Here is a 7,990-nt window from a genome sequence, read left to right as displayed (position 1 = left end):
ATAATGTTGTTCTTACTATAAAATAATAGCGAGGTATCTACCTTTGATGGTGTAAACCCAAGGTGTTGTAGTTGTGTGCTCAACCTTGAGTACCAGGCTCTTGGAGCCTGCTTCAACCCATATAAGGCTTTATCCAGTTTACATACATAATGAGGCATACTTTGACTTTCATACCCTGGTGGCTATCGCATGAACACCTCTTCCTCAAGAACATCGTGAAGAAACGCGTTCTGAACATCTAGCTATCGTAAACTCCAACCTCTAGAAATAGCAACAGACAATACAAGACGAATAGTAGTTGCTTTAATGACAGGACTAAACATATCCTCATAATCAATACCAAACCTTTGCTTAAAGCCCTTTGCAACAAGTCTAGCCTTGTATCTGTCTATGCTTCCATCGGCTTTTTCTCTTGATTTTGCAACAAGCCTAGCCTTGAAAATCGTCCATGTCCACGACCACGTCCGCGAGATGCAGCATCGGCAGAGGATTGACGGATATTCATACCTTGGAGCAGACAGAGGCAAGCATCGAAGCTTATAAGCTAGATATACAGCTCCTGAACCGTGATCGGCTCGATCCGTGCAGAAAGAGATGACACCACGGGATTGTAGTCGATGTCAAGGCCGACGAGGATGTGGGAGGTGATCTCCTCATAGCTCAGCGGAGTACCGGCACAGGCGATCACATCTGTGAGAGCCTTAATCTTTGCAAGATATTCTTCCATGGTTAGATTACCTTTCTGCAGATTGTGGAGCCCAATCCTTGTGTTGATGGATTGAGCGGCAGTTTGGACAACAAAAAACAGCATGAATTGCACTCCATACCTCGGCCGATGTGAAGCATCACGACTTATGCGAGTATCTTGCAGGAGAGGGATCCCATCAGGTACCCGTGGAGTTGTTGCTGCTGTGCGAACTACAGGGAGCAAGCGTAATTGATGATCTGTTCCTCCTTCCCGTCCTTAGTGACGGTGAGCATGGCCGGCGGAAAAGGACTCTTCGCATGGAGGTAGTGTTCCATCGGTGCGCCCTTTATCTAGGGCAGCACGATGGCCTTCCATAGCAGGAAGTCGCTCCTTGTGAGCTTCTCTGATGGTGGGTAACCGAGAGTCATGGTGGAGGTGTTGTTGGAGGGCGCGAAGTTGGAGGAGGAAGCCATGGCGAGCGTGTTGGGGGCGGTGGCTAGCGTGGGCGCAACAGATGACATGACTCTCGATAGCTAGATGTGATCTCCTTGATCTAAGAGGAAGATGCTTTTATTACCATGTAGAATTTGGTTGGAAGCGTGACACGTCTCCAACGTATCTATATTTTTGATTGTTCCATGCTATTATATTATCTGTTTTGGATGTTTCATATGCATTAATATGTTGTTTTATATTATTTTTGGGACTAACCTATTAATGTAGAGCCTAGTGCCAGTTTCTGTTTTTTCCATGTTTTTGAGTATTGCAGATAAGGAATATTAAATGGAGTCCAAACGGAATAAAATCTCTCGAAGGATTTTTCTTGGGCTACAAGAAACCCAGAAGACATGGAGTAGGGGACATGGCACCTGCGTGGAGGCCATAAGCCTGCAGGGTGCGCCCCTGGCTTGTGGGTCCCCTGCAAGCCTCCTAACCTTATTCTTCGGCATATAAATTCTCAAATATTCCCCCATTGCAAGAGAGAGCCACGAAAATACTTTTCCGCCACGGGAGCCTGTGTTCCCGTGAGACCCAATCTGGGAGCCTTTTCCGGTAATCTGCGGGAGAGGGAATTCATCACAGAGGGCATCTACATCAACTTCATTGCCCCTCCGATGATGCGTGAGTAGTTCACCACAGACCTACGGGTCCATAGCTAGTAGCTAGATCTCTTCTTCTCTTTCTTTGATCTTCAATACCATGTTCTTCATGATCTTCATGGAGATCTATCCGATGTAATACTCTTTTACAGTGTGTTTGTCGAGATCCGATGAATTATGAGTTTATGTTCAGATTATCTATGAATATTATTTGTATATCTTCTAAATTCTTATATGCATGATTTCGTATCTTAGCAAGTCTCTTTGAGTTATTGGTTTGGTTTGGCCAACTAGATTGGTAATTCTTGCAATGGGATAAGTGCTTAGTTTTGGGTTCAATCTTGCGGTATCCTCACCTAGTGACATAGTAGGGGTAGCGAGGCACGTATTGTATTGTTTCCATCGAGGATAAAAAGATGGCGTTTTCATCATATTGCTTGAGTTTATCCCTCTACATAATGCCTTCTTACTTAATGCGTTACTTTGTTCTTCATGAACTTAATACTCTAAATGCAGGCAGGAGTCGGTCGATGTGTGGAGTAATAGTAGTAGATGCAGAATCGTTTCGGTCTACTCGACACGGACATGATGCCTATATGCATAATCATTGCCTTGGATATCTTCATAATTATTCGCTTTTCTATCAATTGCTCGATAGTAATTTCTTCACCCACCGTATTATTTTCCTTTATGAGAGAAGCCTCTTGTGAAACCTATGGCCCCCGGGTCTATTTTCCATATTATACTTTCAGATCTATAGACCAAAAATACCTTGCTACCATTTATTTACTTTTCTTTCTGCAATCTTTGTAACATCCCAAATTTTGGAATGTTAAAATAATTATTAGATTGTTTGTTTGTTTGCTTGAGTGATTGAAACTTGTGTGAAATTTGAAACTTTTCAAAACTTTTGAATGAGAGGGAATAAAATGACTTTCCCCTTCTCCGGTGAATTCAAATTCAATCTTTTAAAAGCAAAGAGAGAAGATGACATGACTTCTTCAACTATAAATAATTTGAACGGAGATATTTGCATTTGAATTCTTTTGCATTTCTATTCGTTTTCTTCGTGCAAGAAATGCGGGAAATACATTCTGTCAAACAGAAAAGAGAGGAGGAACATGACCCTGAAACACCCGGGCATTTTGAAAGTTATTTGAACCCTAAAACTTAGAGGGTCATTTGAAAATTATTTGCAAAAGAAAATAAATCTTTTAGGCAATTTTGTGAAAATAATTTTTTCTGAAGTTTTTATTTTTGCCGTGGAAAAATGCCCATCTTTTATATTTTATTTTTCTGGTAATTTTAGTATATAGAAACTCTTTATTCCGAATTGATTTGAATTCCCTTTTATCGTTTTAGTTTCCTAGTTTTAAAAATAGGAAAGGAATCACTTTTATTTGGAAACTCCTGCTGGCCCATTAAGAGGTTTCCTAAACTGGCCCAACAGAGGATCATCTTCTTCCTCTGTTTCTTCCCCACGTCACAGGAGCCTTCCTTCCATGGACAGAGAGATCTTCACCTCCGGGATTCGCGAAGCTCTTTCCCTCCTAGCCTCTCCCGTCGCCCCTATAAGAAGCCCCATGGCCTCCTCGTTCCATTCCCGTTGAAACCGCCGCCTCTCCCCACCTCCTCCTCCCCCTGCACCTCGCCGGAGTCGGCCACCAGAGAGCTCACCGGAGCCCCAACCCATCGCCCCTGCACTCCCCCTCGCCCCTGTCGAGCCCTCCCCACCCCTGCCGCGCCTCCCCACCACTTCGGCACCCCCCTCCTCCACCACCCCCCTGCTCCCCCACACCGCCACGGCCAGGGAGAACTCCTCCCGTCGCCCCCCCCCCCCCACCTGCAGGCCCCTCCACCTCGCCGCCCTCCCTCCGCCTCGCCGCCCCACCCCTCCTCCACCGACACCGCACCCCCACCTCCACCGGCCCCTTCCCCACCCTCGCCGGAGCTCCACCCCGACCCCAGCCACCATCGGCCACCATGGCCAGCACGGGAGCTACCCCCAGCCACGGTAAGACTCCTCCCCCTGTTTTTCTTTTTTTTTCTTTTTTGGTTTACCCTTAGATCTATTTTCAACGGTGTAGATTAGTAGGTACTTACCCTTTCGGTTTTTAAACAAAGACCGATGGTTTTTGTTCACTTAACTTATTAGCCGGAGCTTTTAGTTAGATTTCGGCCGTTTGTTAGAATGTCTCGCAGCAAACACCCCCTTAGCCAATCAGAAGATGCCACGTGGACCCCCTGTCCACAAATCAGTTTTTTCCTTTTTTCTGTTTAGTTCAAAAACAGAAAAGTTCCAATTTTTTTAGCCCATAACTTTTGATCCATAAGTCCAATGATGTTGATTCTTTTTTCAGTAGCTCACAAATTTTCTGTAGTTTTTAAAAACATATAATTTTTCTATGTTTGAAATTCTAAATGTGAATTAGATCGGATTTAGTTTAAATCTTGTTTTGCTTATTCCAGGAGTTTAAAAATAGATTTTAATTTGATTCTTTTTGCTACTGATCACTAGTGATCTTATTTATCAGTGGTAGAAATTTCAGATTTGTTTGAGTATTTTAGCTTATGGTTTCTTGTGAAACAATTTCTGTTTCACCTCTTTTAGGATTTCGGCTAATTCCTTTTCTATCTTTGTTTTAAAATATTTTCTTTATTATTTCAGGAAGATTATTGTTTTGTTTATGTTAGTTAAACAGTAGTTTTGCAACAAGTTTTTATTTTATTTTTATTTGTTATCATGAAATCAATTCTAGTTCCTTAGTAACTTGCAATTGGTTTCTCCACTGTTTCAAATCCCGTTTGGAAATACTTTGAAAAAGTTTTGTGAAAAATACTCTATTTTATCTTAGTTAAATTTATATCTTAGTTCCCTGTTATTATTTTCCGTTGGACGAAAACTATTTAGTGTCTGATGTGGTAGAAGACTCCCTAGTCTTATTTGAAGTTTCTTTCGGATTCCCTTTCGCTCTCTCGTTTGTTTTGATTGCTAGAACGATTGCTACTGTGAGTGCTTATGTGAATGATATGTTTGTTATATAGATTTCATCGGAGAGTGACGAGTAGTCTATCAAGTTACTTTCTCGAGAAATTCTTCTTCGTCAACATCACCAGGCAAGTCACTTTGATCATACTATCACCTATGTTTTATGCATCATAGTTCTACCATCCTATGCCCAATTGCATGCTGAGTAGGTACTTGGAAATTTTAGTATAGATTGTAGTATCATGTGGTAGGTACACAACAACCCCGATACTTGGCCCCGAGACGAAAATTTCATATTGCTATGCTTGAGTAGACGGGATTTCGGTTGAGTGCATAACACGAGTGATGCGAGGTTGATTAAATAATCAAGACCGGTTAAGACAAGATTTTCAAGACCTCGGACGCAATGCAACTCTGGGTGAAGGACGGTTGATCGGCTCCCTGGAGAACCCAGTGGATGACCCGGGATGCTGGGGACGGCCATGACATCCTGCGGAAAGCTTCACCCAGGCTCAAAGGGACGGACGGGTATTTTCAAGACCCAAGGCTTACCTGCACAGCCACAAGTCATTATGGGTTCTGGCTTGGTTGGACAACGCGGCGACTCTGGAGAGGCGGTGCTAGCAGATGTAGAAGAACGGTAGGAATGGATGGGCACCGACAGGGATTCAGAGGGACCCGTTGAAAGACCATGTTTGATCATCCGGTCTTCAAACACCCTGAAGTGCGAGGACATACTCGGAGGCGATCAAATCTTGTGGGGAACGTGTGCAAAACTCTAGAGAGTACTCAAACCTAATCGATTAGCCGTGTCCACGGTCATGGACAATTTGAGCCAAAGGAACTGAAGTTATCTGGATTTCTCAACACCATTAAATATATTTGATGAGGGTAATTATTGACAACTCGGGTACGAGAATTGGTTGGCGGAACCATCTCGTTAACAACCAACTATGTAGTAACATTTTGCTTTTAGCCCCCTCTTGTAGTAGGAGAAAACTTGCTTTTCGCTAAAAACTTATAGCCTCACCTGCCATATATGCATATAGTATAGATGATTACTTTTCACCCCTCTCTTATGTGACTTGCCGGCATATTCAATATGCTGACCTACACGGCTGCAACGTCTTATGTTGCAGATATTTTTTCGACGAGTAAGAGTACGATTCAGGGTTACGGTCTACACTCAACTTGCCATTGGTGTTTATTGGGACTCCACTCCCTTGACTGCTTCCGCTGAAATAATTAAGGTATATATCAGTTTTACGCTATTTACATGTCATTGCTCTTTGATATATACATTGATGTACTGTGTGTGCCAGCATACTGATCCAGGGATGGCACAGATACACAGAGGCTTGACTCGTCTTGAGTCGGGTCGCTACAATCTTTTATATCTATCTCTATCAGTTCTCATCCTTACAAATAACTCTGAAGGTATTAACAACCCCTTTTAGTGTTGGGTGCAAGAATTTGATTATTTGCGTAGGTACTACGATTGGGGCCTTGCTTGATCCTCATACTCGATTGATACCTTGGTTCTCAACAAACTGAGGGAAATCCTTATCTACTTCGTTGCATCATCCTTTCCTCTTCAAGGGAAAACCAACGCAGGCTCAAGAGGTAGCAAGAAGGATTTCTTGCATCGTTGCTGATGGGGATACATAGCAAGATCAAGCCTACCAAGTACCCATGACAAACTCATCTCTTGCATTTACATTATTTTCCTCTCGTTTTCCTCTCCCCCACTTCACCAATTTGCTGTTTTATTCGCCTTTTTCTCGCCGCATATCTTTTTGTCTACTTGTGTTACCATGTGCCTTTTATTTGCTTGCATCTTTGCTTGCTAAAAATCTATTGATATGGATCCACATACACTTGCTAATTTTTCAAGAGATCCAATTATGATGAACCAATTGCTAGTGAGTTGAGTGTACTTGATTATCTCCATGAAGTTTGCTTGAGATTCGTGAATCTAAAAATTGCGATGAAGGGATTCACGATGTTTCCTTGAATGAAAATCATGATTGAAATGACATTGTTATAAATTCTATTAATATCAAGTGTGCTAATGATATGCAAACCCACAAGCTTGGGGTGCTATATTTGATGAGTCTGCCATGACCACTACTTATTCCAATGATCATGATTGGGGTGATAATGCTTCTTATGATCTTGATAATTTATTTAATACTCTTGATGATTATGATATCGAAAGTGAGTTTGGAAGAGTGTCAACTTTAGGTAAAAATAATCCCACATATTTGGAGAGTGTTCAATCTTATGAATTTTTTGATAAAAGTGGGTTTGGGGAGGTCATGACTTTAGTTAATGTTAATCCCACTACCTTGGAAGATTGTAAGACATTTATGCATGTGCATCAAGAAAATAATGCTTTATGTGATAGCTATATTGTTGAATTTATTCATAATGCTACTGAAAATTATTATGAGAGAGTAACATATGCTTTTACATATTGCAATAATATCAAGTTTCTTCTCTACGTGTTGGAAATTTTGAAGTTATACTTATTTTCCCTTCCTATACTAATTGATTCTTGTTCCCATAGTTTGTTTGCTCAAAAAATACCTATGCATAGGAAGTGGATTAGACTTAAATATGCTTGACATGTGATTCATGATGCTCTATTTATGTTTCAGTTCTTTACCTTTATGCGAGCATCATTGAAATCGTTATGCCTAGCTAGGGCGTTAAACAATAACGCTTGTTGGGAGGCAACCCAATATTATTTTTATGATTTTGTTTTTTGCTTTTGTTTTTGAGTGATGCACACATTATTACCTCTGTAATAATTGTGTTTTCTTGTTTTAATTAGTGTTTGAACCAAGTAAGACCTTTCGATGGTCTACGGTGTTTGCAAGTTGATTTTGCTAAAAACGGAAACTTTTGCTATCAGTCCAGGAATTTTGTAAATTCACTTGAATATTATTTTGATATGAAATTTGTACACAAGATTGATTTACAAATTTCCTAGACTTTCCTAATTTTTCAGAAGTTTTGGAGTTACTGAACTATTCTAAGTAAACAAATTGCTATAGACTGTTCTGTTTTTGACAGATTCTGTTTTCTTTGTGTTGTTTGCTTATTTTGATGAATCTATGGGTTGTATCAGGGGGTATGAACCATGGAGAAGTTGGAATACAGTAAATATTACATCAATATAAATAAAGAATGAGTTCACAACAGTAGCTA

At 41.0% G+C, this 7,990-nt stretch overlaps 1 non-coding gene across 1 annotated transcript; it reads right to left on the bottom strand.

The window, feature by feature from the left end:
* Positions 1-528: 528 nt before the first annotated feature.
* LOC123414471 lies at positions 529-668 on the bottom strand. The gene has a single exon (XR_006614433.1). It is a non-coding gene; the product is annotated as a small nucleolar RNA Z247 (small nucleolar RNA).
* Between the last annotated feature and the right edge of the window lie 7,322 nt (positions 669-7,990).

This window comes from Hordeum vulgare, chromosome 7H (assembly GCF_904849725.1).
Source record: "Hordeum vulgare subsp. vulgare chromosome 7H, MorexV3_pseudomolecules_assembly, whole genome shotgun sequence".
Taxonomy (NCBI): Eukaryota; Viridiplantae; Streptophyta; class Magnoliopsida; order Poales; family Poaceae; genus Hordeum; species Hordeum vulgare.
Note: the sequence above shows the minus strand (reverse complement) of the source record. Positions and strands in the feature narration are given on the sequence as shown.